Source organism: Vanellus vanellus, assembly GCF_965231255.1.
Source record: "Vanellus vanellus genome assembly, chromosome: Z".
NCBI classification, from domain to species: Eukaryota; Metazoa; Chordata; class Aves; order Charadriiformes; family Charadriidae; genus Vanellus; species Vanellus vanellus.
Window position 1 is genome coordinate 48,511,035 of NC_138908.1, and position 9,535 is coordinate 48,520,569.

The window sequence follows — 9,535 nt, forward strand, 5'->3', positions numbered from 1 at the left end:
AGATAGTTTGTCTCAGTAGTTCATCATCTTTAACTGAAGAAAGACAAATATGCCACTTTTTTCTTCTCAGTATCTGAGCTTAATGAATTGTGTCCCTGAATTCTTCCTCGTCTTTCTCTCAATCTTCAGCCCTCTCCTGAAATCCTGCTCTTTGCCTTTCCTTCTTGCTGTTAACCTTGCTTGTAGTTTAGCTTCTGCCTTATTCATGCTATCGCTACAAAATATAGGTAGAGAGATCATAATGCAGTGTTTAAGTATGAATTTAATAAATAATTCACTGACTGGAGAAGGATACCTTGTTTATTCACTTTAATAACTGCTGAATTTAAGTTAAAATGAATTAATGAAATAAAAAAAAAATTACTATTACCTTCATCTGCCTATCCACTTCCTTTTCAGCTACTACATCGTGTCTTATTCTATATGTAAACTCTTTGGGGTAGCTTAGCCTTTTTATCTGTTTGTGGTTCTCCCACTTCGGATCTGCTCTAAATCCGACCAGGATCTTTGAGTGCTACTAGTAAAGTGAACATCTAGCCAGTACTTAACCATTAGTTTCACATTGATATGTGCCATCAGATATGAATTAATCTATTACCTGAACGTATAATAAGAAACGGTTTAAAAGCTTACAGTGAAGTAAAATGTGACTTTTTTTAGCTCTTTTCAACTTGTCCCCCCGTCCCCTCCCCCCCCCGGAAAAAAAATAAAATTACATGTGCCTTCGTCTTTTCTCCAGCAGAGGTCACAAGAATATCAGATATTGCCCTGCATCCATGTGACAACTGCCTTAGGAAAGGATCAATTCTTACTATTTGATCCCGTAAAAGCTGAGAGAACTAAGGCTGCTAGTAGAGTTTCAGATCAACTGGGAATTCGTGGGAACGCCAGAAGTTTGCTGATGCAACGTTTGGACTAGCGCCAATAGTACAAGCTTTGTTGTGCTGTGGCTATCTAAAAGGAACAGAGACAAAAAAATTTCATAGGCCATTTGAAATAGTGTGAAAAAAATAAACTTGCCACCATTTTTGTGTTTTTCAGATATATTAACTGGTCGTATAACTGCTTGGGAATAAGTCTGTTGGTTTCTGTTTTTAAAAGCAGCATTGTTGAATCATATGGTCTGACCCATAGGTATTTCTCAGGTCAAAATAGTCCATGTATTCTCTCGTTTCAAACAAGACAACATGTAACGCTTGTTCAAAAGCCAGCTTTAAACATTATTTATAAGTACATAGAAAAGGCAAACTGCAAACTCATCAAAGTGAGTTTTCATTTCAGGAACCTCTATTTGGGAACGAAAAATAGTACCCTCTGTATTATGATTTTACATTTTGCTGGATGAATGCATAGATATATGGTAATATTCAGATAGAAAAGCCTTATCAAGAATAATTTCAGGAACATTTTTCAAATCAAAGATGTTTGGACAAACTAAATTGCTATTCCCTCAGTGCAGGTAGCAAACAGCTCTGCAAAGAATCCAGCAGTACTCCATACCATGGAACATGTGTAATGGCCCAAACAGCACAACAATGAGAGATCACATGCAGAGATATGATTAAAGAGAAAGCCACGGCCTTTATAAGCCGTGATAGAATAGGGTGGAGTAAGAAATGGTCCTGCCTCGCGCAAACTGCCCATGTAGGTGAGTACAACACAGCTTCAAAGGCTGAAAGCTGAAACATCCATTGCAGGAGGTTACAGGTACCTGTCCCTTCTTTTCCACATCATGGGTGAACAGGATCAAGATTACTGGAGACTACATCTTTCGGTTCCCTAACACAAAACAAGTATGAAGGTGAAGGAAGGATCTAATTTCCAACACAACGTAAGGCAGAGGTGCAGTGAGGTTCCATGCACAGCAGTGGTATATCCCACCCCCACTTTGAATTTCAGTTAACTGCAAGAAATAGATGCACAATGGCAAACAGTGCTCCCCCTAGACAACTTCTAGCATTGCCCTAGAAAAGGTAAATACTACTTTAACTCCAGCTACCACGGTGCAATGTGGAGTAAGTTCTTTCTGTCTCCTAAGTGTCACGGGCAAACTAAAATAGTGTGGGAATCTCATAGCAGGAAAGGAGGAAAGCTGACTCCAGGGAAGTATGAATACAAAATCTGGCATCACTAGAATGATTTTCTTCACTGTATTCACTGCTGACAATATTTGACTACTTATGTAGGATTATTTTTCTGTGTTTTTTTTTTTTTTTTTTATGGTGTGCCAAAGATACATAACAGAATTGCTCATGCTATGTTTCAAGTGATGGTACAGTCTCTGAGTAAGCGATTAACTTTTCTCACATCCCCACAAGGCTGCAGGAGATTCTGCTGCTTGAAACTGCTCTATTTGTTTGGTTTCTTTTTCTAGGTTTAGTCTGCAAACAAATGCATGGCCATTGGAAGTGACTCAGTTGAGACCTCTCTACAGCATGACTGAGGAACTAGTGGACACTTCTCCTGTGTCAGCTGCACCTAACTGAGATATATAAAGTCAGGGCAGTAGCTGAATCCACAAACAAAGATAGGCATTCAGCTTCCGCTTTCATTGTGTATATTCAGAATTACAAAATAAAAAATCTGCTGTTCTTGCTGCCTTGCCTGAAGTTATCTGAAGTTTCTGTGAAAACATCTTTCCATTAGCAAAGTTACTCTGGTATCCAAAAGTTTACTAGCGCTTGCATAGACCTGCTTAAGACTTGATTGTTACAGGTGCTAAAAGCCAGGTGACCTAAAGCCATGTGCCTAAATTATACTGAGAGTAATTAACTCAGATTCAGGCTTAAACACTGCCAGCTTCAAGTGGGTGAGCATTGTAGAGCATGACTAATGCTGTGTGAACAGTCAGGCCAGTGCTCCCCTTTTTCTGCCCTAGGGTCCCAGTGGTAAATGGATTTTGTAGTGCAGGACTCCAGTTTAAGATCTCTGGTACCAGACTTTTCCCACTGCGTTTCGTCTCTCCAGGAAATGCCGATACAGCAGTCTGCTCTGTAGATGATACTTTCTCCTTTTCTCCTGTTCCACTTGCAACAAAGCATCCCTGTGCCAGAGGATGAGCCAGAATAACTCCAGAGCCTAGTCATTTTAGGGGCTACTCCCTGCAAATGCAGTAAGCTGGCTTCTAGTCCGTGCTATGTTTAGTTGCCCCGTTACTCTTGACTGTTCTGCAATTGTTAGCTCTGTGCTTAGCATAGAAGATTTTGCAGATTTCATGTCAATGTTCCTAATATGCCCACTTGGACACTGAGAGATCAGGGCACCTTCTGGCAGCGTTCATGGACAGCAGAGTGCCTTCCAGTTAGACTGCAGCCCTGAGCAGGGTAACTTTTATGCTATTTTGTCAATCTCTTAGGAGTTCACAGGTGTGTTCTAGGAGGAATTTTGACGAAGAGTAAATTAAAAAAAAAAGTTTTGTTTTTTTTTAAATTATTTAAGTCAATTGTACTGTAGCTCTACACATAATTTATATGGGATTGTGGCATAAAAAGCGAGTTTTTTTCTCCCAGGCACATAATTAAATAAATACTATTTCAATCATAGGTTAAAATAGGATCCTTCTTCATTGTGCAGTAACTATATCGTTGTTCATTCATGTGTTTCTTATTTCACCGACAGATGAGGCAAGTCAAAGTAATGTTGTGCTGTCACCTCCTTGAGGCTAGGAACATTTTCTTTATATAAGTCCTTCTGCAGGTATTCTTTTGACAGATGATTTTTCTTCATATATAGCTGTATTATTTTTTGTTGTTGTTGTTGAGGAAGTGTTTGTGTTGCATTATGGCAAAGAAAAAATGTATTCACTGTGAGGAGAAAACAAGACTCATCTGTCACAAATGTCATAGCAGTAGAATCAGATTTCACAGATAAGCCATTGTTCAAAGCCTTCTTGAGGTCCACATTAATAACTACACCTCAATGGCAAGCCACCCATCAGCATGTTTTCTCTGGACATCTCTGCTCTGTTAGGCAACTATTTCTTAAGTATCGACAAGAAAGGAGAAAATATAAAAAAGCTGAAACATAAATTAAATTAAATTAATTAGTTGTTCTAAGGGTGACATAGGTTCTCAAATGGCTTCTCCTTTGCTAACTACAGAGTATCACTGTAAATATTACTGATGTCTGAGTACATGATGTACATGCCACATGGTGTTTTTTCTACCTTACGAACTTGCATTTCTTTTAAGTCTAATCTTAACTATGAATTCTCTGAATCGGTCCATTATGCTGAGTTTGTTCTGTGTAATTATTTTTTCTCAATTCTAAATTCTTCATATATATGCTGATCTCTAAGCTTCTGGGATATGTATTTCTTAAGGAAACATATCAGGAAGAGCTATAAAGCTTAAGAACTGGATTTTTCAGAACACCAAAAAACGTCATGGGGTGTAATGTTTAAGTTATTATTACTTTCAAATATAGTAACAAAAATCTCATTCTTACAAATGCTAAAATATCCTAATTGCCTTAATTTTCCAGCCTGTTACATAATAAGAGACATTTTCTTTCTACCTCTGTAAAAGGTTCAGGGTGTTTTTCTACATCAAATCCCCGTTGACTTTTCTGCTAGCATAGCTTTTCTGTGGGCATATGTATTTTCTCCCTTCTCAGTTAAGATTCTTCATTTACTTGATATCTTTGCTCCTGATTGGTTTTTTTGAGCTTTACTTTTTAAGCCCATAAAAGTTTTGGGAGATAAAATCTTTCCCACCTTATTCATTGGAGTTCGTCTGCCTTCACCTGATTTTGATTTGACCTCGGCATTATGGATTTTGCTCGGTGGTTGTAGCCCCTGTGCAAACATACGCTGCCACTCCCACTCTCAGATTTGTGCATCAGTACTTTAGAGAAGCAAATTTTCTCACAGAAAGCACAACGACTAAAAAGTAAACAGATATTTTCTGTTTAATCATGTAATGTCTTATTTATACAATGAGAATTTAAGTTTTAAATATTTAACTTGTTTCTGGATTCTCTCAACTGGTGTGCTCTTTCTTCTGTCCTCGCATTTGTTATACATTTCCCTGGTTGAATACCATTATTAAAAGTCTCACCTTCAAAATAATTTATTTCATGCGTCAGTCAAGAGAAAGATTAGTTTTAAAGATGCCCATTTGGTTTGTTTAAACATTAAAGAACTAAAATGCATCTTTCAGATAAAACATGCTTTTGGAAGTTGAAACAGTAATGTCACGCAAGCAGCCCTGAGGCAGTAGAGCACCAGACCATGGTGAATAACTGATGCTTCAATTCAGAGCATGTCAATGATCACAGGACATGTTTACCTGAATCACATGGGTATCCGGAGCTGTCAAAATTAATGCTAGTGACAGCTGACACCCCTAGAAATGTCTATTTATGTCTTTTTGTGGATGAGACTGAAATTTTTGTATAGGCTGTAGAGTGTTCAGGCTGGTCTCTGTCGTTGACAAGTCAGTGCCGACATGGACAGTGCTGAGTGCTTGATTTAACAGTCAAAAATGATGTCAGTCTACGCTGGATTTGGTGGTTATGGAAAGTTTCAGTCTGCTAGGAATCGATTACTTTAATACGCAGCTAGCTTCGTATAACATGAAGGAACTCCTAATGAGCTGTGAATATCTTCTTTCCAGCTGCAATAGTGACAGAAACCCCCACAAAAATGTGAGTCAAACTGACTCATTCTACTCTCTTCCCAAGCAGCTGCTTGTGTGATACGAGGCAGTGAAACTGCTATGACCTTGATCTGAAGAGGTAAGTTCAGTGTGAAGGAGAAGGCGTATGTATTTTTTATCCTGTATGTCCTATATATCAAAGTTTTTAATTTTCATAATCTTCTTTTATGAAATAAAATTCTGCTATGTTCTGTTCTTGTAAATATACTCCATAATACAATCACTTACATATCAGCTTATATATGTGTATCATCAGTTGCACGTGATTAATACTTTAATGCAAAATATTTACAGAATGAAGCAAATAGGCAGTAAACGTGCAACAAATACATCCCATAAAAAAAAGCAGTCATTTGGCTAAATAAAGCTTTAAAAGAGTCTTCCAGTGTCCAAAAAGCCAGTTACTTAGGTAGCCCAATTTCTAGCAGTGAATAAGCCAGTGGAAGTTAACTGTTCACCCTTCATACTCGTGGAGGCAGGGAAAAGTAATAGATAAAATGTTGAAGGTTTTGCAAGGGCTTCCTTGTTCGGTGGTGGCTAGTAGATCGCATGTAGAAAAGAAAAGAATAAGTGATTTCTGAGATAGCAATATTTTGTCATATGTGATCTGTCTTGTATTGGTGAATAGCAGAATGCATGGACATTTTTCCTTTTGTTAAAGATAATTAAGACTTCTCTGAAGAGGAGTACAGTGACACAGTGCAGGCTGAGGAAACTTATTGTGACTGAAAGGCACACCTTGCTTTGCTGAGTGTAAGGTTTAGGTCGGATGCTTTCTCATGGAGATTAACCCCTCGTTAGCGTTAATGGCACCGATTGTTTGTTTCTGTTTGCTGAGGTCTAGAGAGAAACATAACGAAATCCAACCTTTCCATGAACAAATCGGCAAAATACAAGACATGAAACATGCTGTTTATTAGACTGTGAAGTTCCTTTAGCTCTATAAAGAGCTTTTTTACCCATTTCTATACTACCATGGCTAATTGTCAGTGTAATTAACTCCACAATTGTGTTTCTCAATCATATGGAAACTATTTATTACGGCATTCAACAAGGAAAGCTAATTTAATATTGAACTCCTCCTTTATATAGGTGTTAACAGAGAGGTAGCCATGGAGCACAGGGGAGTATCTGCATCAGGAGAAGGAGGCTTAAGTAGTAGAAACCTTACTGCTTGTCGCATTGCGTATTAGATGCCATAAGGGGAAACTAACAAAGAAGCCATATGGGTTTTTTTTTGCTGAGGTGGAATTTGGTTATGTGAGCTGGGAGTGCTCCTCTCTGTCTCCTCAGTGTTACTTTGGCTGTGACTGCTGCCTCTCAAACCTAAGAACAAGCAGCCAGCAGGTGGCATGGAGAAGGCACTTTTACCCAAGAGCATCTTTGTTGTTCTGCTGTTTAACTGGGTCTTGTATAAGATTTCACCTCTTTCTAATCATGTTGTTTTGCCTTTAGACTCCTACAGCCACACTGGCATTAAGTTGAGTGATTGTATCACCTTCCTACTTCCGAGTGAATCTCCCTCATGATGTGGATATGTGGAGCTGACTTCGGATTCCTTCTGCTAGCTTTAGTTAACCTATGCCCAAGGCTTTCCATATTCAACAAACAAAATCTCTTTATTGCTCAGGACATTAAAAAATCAATACTTACATTTATTTTATTTTAGAGAAATTTTACTTAGTACACATAGAATAAATAGAAGACTGATTTTCCCTGGAAATTCCCCACTAGGAGAAAACAATAGGTTAAGAATATTGAATAATAATTAGTATATTAATATTGAATAAGTAATTTGCAATGAGTGTTTATTGTATATATTCATCATGCTCCTCTGCTATATAAATATCTGAAGACAGATTATGATTTTCTTGTGTTCATACATCATCCAAATGTATGCATTAACATTTTTCCCTGTAGTTTGAACTTTACCAATGTGCCATGTGAGAGCTCATGCATTGTGCTGAAAATAAGCGCTCTGCTGATTGGTGATGAGGTTTTATAGGAGATAACTTGCATAGATTCTTTTCCGTGAGGATTTCTGGAGATGGAGAAGACCAAAGAATCTTAGGTCTTTTAAAGATTGCCATCAACACAGTGGATAAGAAGGGTCAAAAATTCTTTATGTAAGAGTAAGCTCTCTAATAAGCACTGCGCTTAGCGATACATGCTGTTTGTCCATAATAAGAGTTATAAAATACGTGTTGATGTGTTTATGCATCGGACGGACAATGTTTATATGACATATTTCTTCCTTCCCACAAACAAAATCTTTCTTGGTTCTTGAATACAGTTAATTGTGGACAGCATTGTTTGTTCTGACTTCATTCACGTATTTGCCTGTCAGACACTCTTCTCTTCTAAGGGCAATAAATCTCTAACCTTGCTCAAATTTTGCCAGTCTCATTCTTGCTGTCACCACACGGTGTGCTCCTCCACCCTAAGCACGGTCAATATGTGTAATAAAGAGCTTTATTCAGAATGAATGTAGAATCCATATTACTGGAGTCATCAGTCTGCAAGGAGCCCATAGGTAAGGCCTTGACAGCTTGTGCCATTTGGCAAGGTATGATGATACAAGGGCGTTATTCTGTTTGCCACAGCTGGATTTGTGCTGTACGGATCATGCTATATTATCAAAGCTTCTTAACAGTCCATGAAAGAGGTACTGTACTGGTGGCTAAGGGATTTTTCTGTGCTGACAGTGAGAGGGTGGTGCCCAGTTGCAGCGGTTTGTTTAATAACTCGAAGTGCTTGTCGCAGTACATCAAATTGCTCTTTATGTACAGAGCTATCTTGGATTGGGATGTACTGAGCATTTGTAATTTTCGAGTTATTATTTAGTCATAATCTTACACTCCACATAGAACTATAAGCAATATGTGAATATAAACTAAAATAATAAAACAAACCCTCTCCTTGCTTCTGTGTCTTCTAGCTTGCTTGCTTCTAAATGACCCTCAGTACTAATATTTTTTCTTGGAAGAGTTAACTACTTCTATTCTGCTCCCACCAAGGACAACTGTATTGTGTTTTTGTTAATACTTCCTCCAAATCTCTCTGCAAAGCCTGCTAGTAATTTGTAAAGAGTGCTGTGGTCTCTTCCTCTTGCATGCTGAGTTTATTGTACTGTGTGTGAATCATCTTTGCTGCTGCCCTTTGAGGACCGTTTCATGAGTTGAATTTTCAACAGTCAAACCACCCGATGATACTCAGTTCTGTTTATTGGATCTTTATGCCTGTCCAATTTTTCATGCAACGAGTGATTTATGTCCTTCCTACAAGACTATGCAGCATTTTATTTAACTGAGTCAGTTTACGTTGCGCTTCCAAATCTTTAACTTTTGTTTCCAGAGCAGTATATTCATCAAGCCACTGTTTTTCTCTCAGCATAGCAAAGGTTATAATTCACTCTTTAGGGCCTCCCACTAAGTTCACAGGGAACCACTATGCCTAAATTTCCAGAGACTCTTTTTTTGCTACTTTATTTCAGAGTGGACTTTTCCTAATAAGGAGTTATTTAAACCTCACTTTTCAGTAGGGGAATGGATGGAAGAAAACACTAACACCAAGAGAACCGGAGCATGACTTGAATGAGAAGAGGGATAGCAGAAGGATCAAGCAGGACAAATACAATCTGACAGCAAACATGATGATGGAGGGGCTGTGGAAGGACACTTCATCTATTAAAGCCCTTCATGTTAACGCTTACAGAATTATAATGAGATCTTGCAGTTAGATCTTACAGAACCTCAAGGTGATCCTCAGCTTTGCTTTCATTCTTTGTCACACTCCTAATACTTCTGCTTTTGCTCCCTTAATTTCTCACTCTTTTTCTTGCACTTGTCTTTTCTGCAGTTATCTTTTGCGTCCCAGAT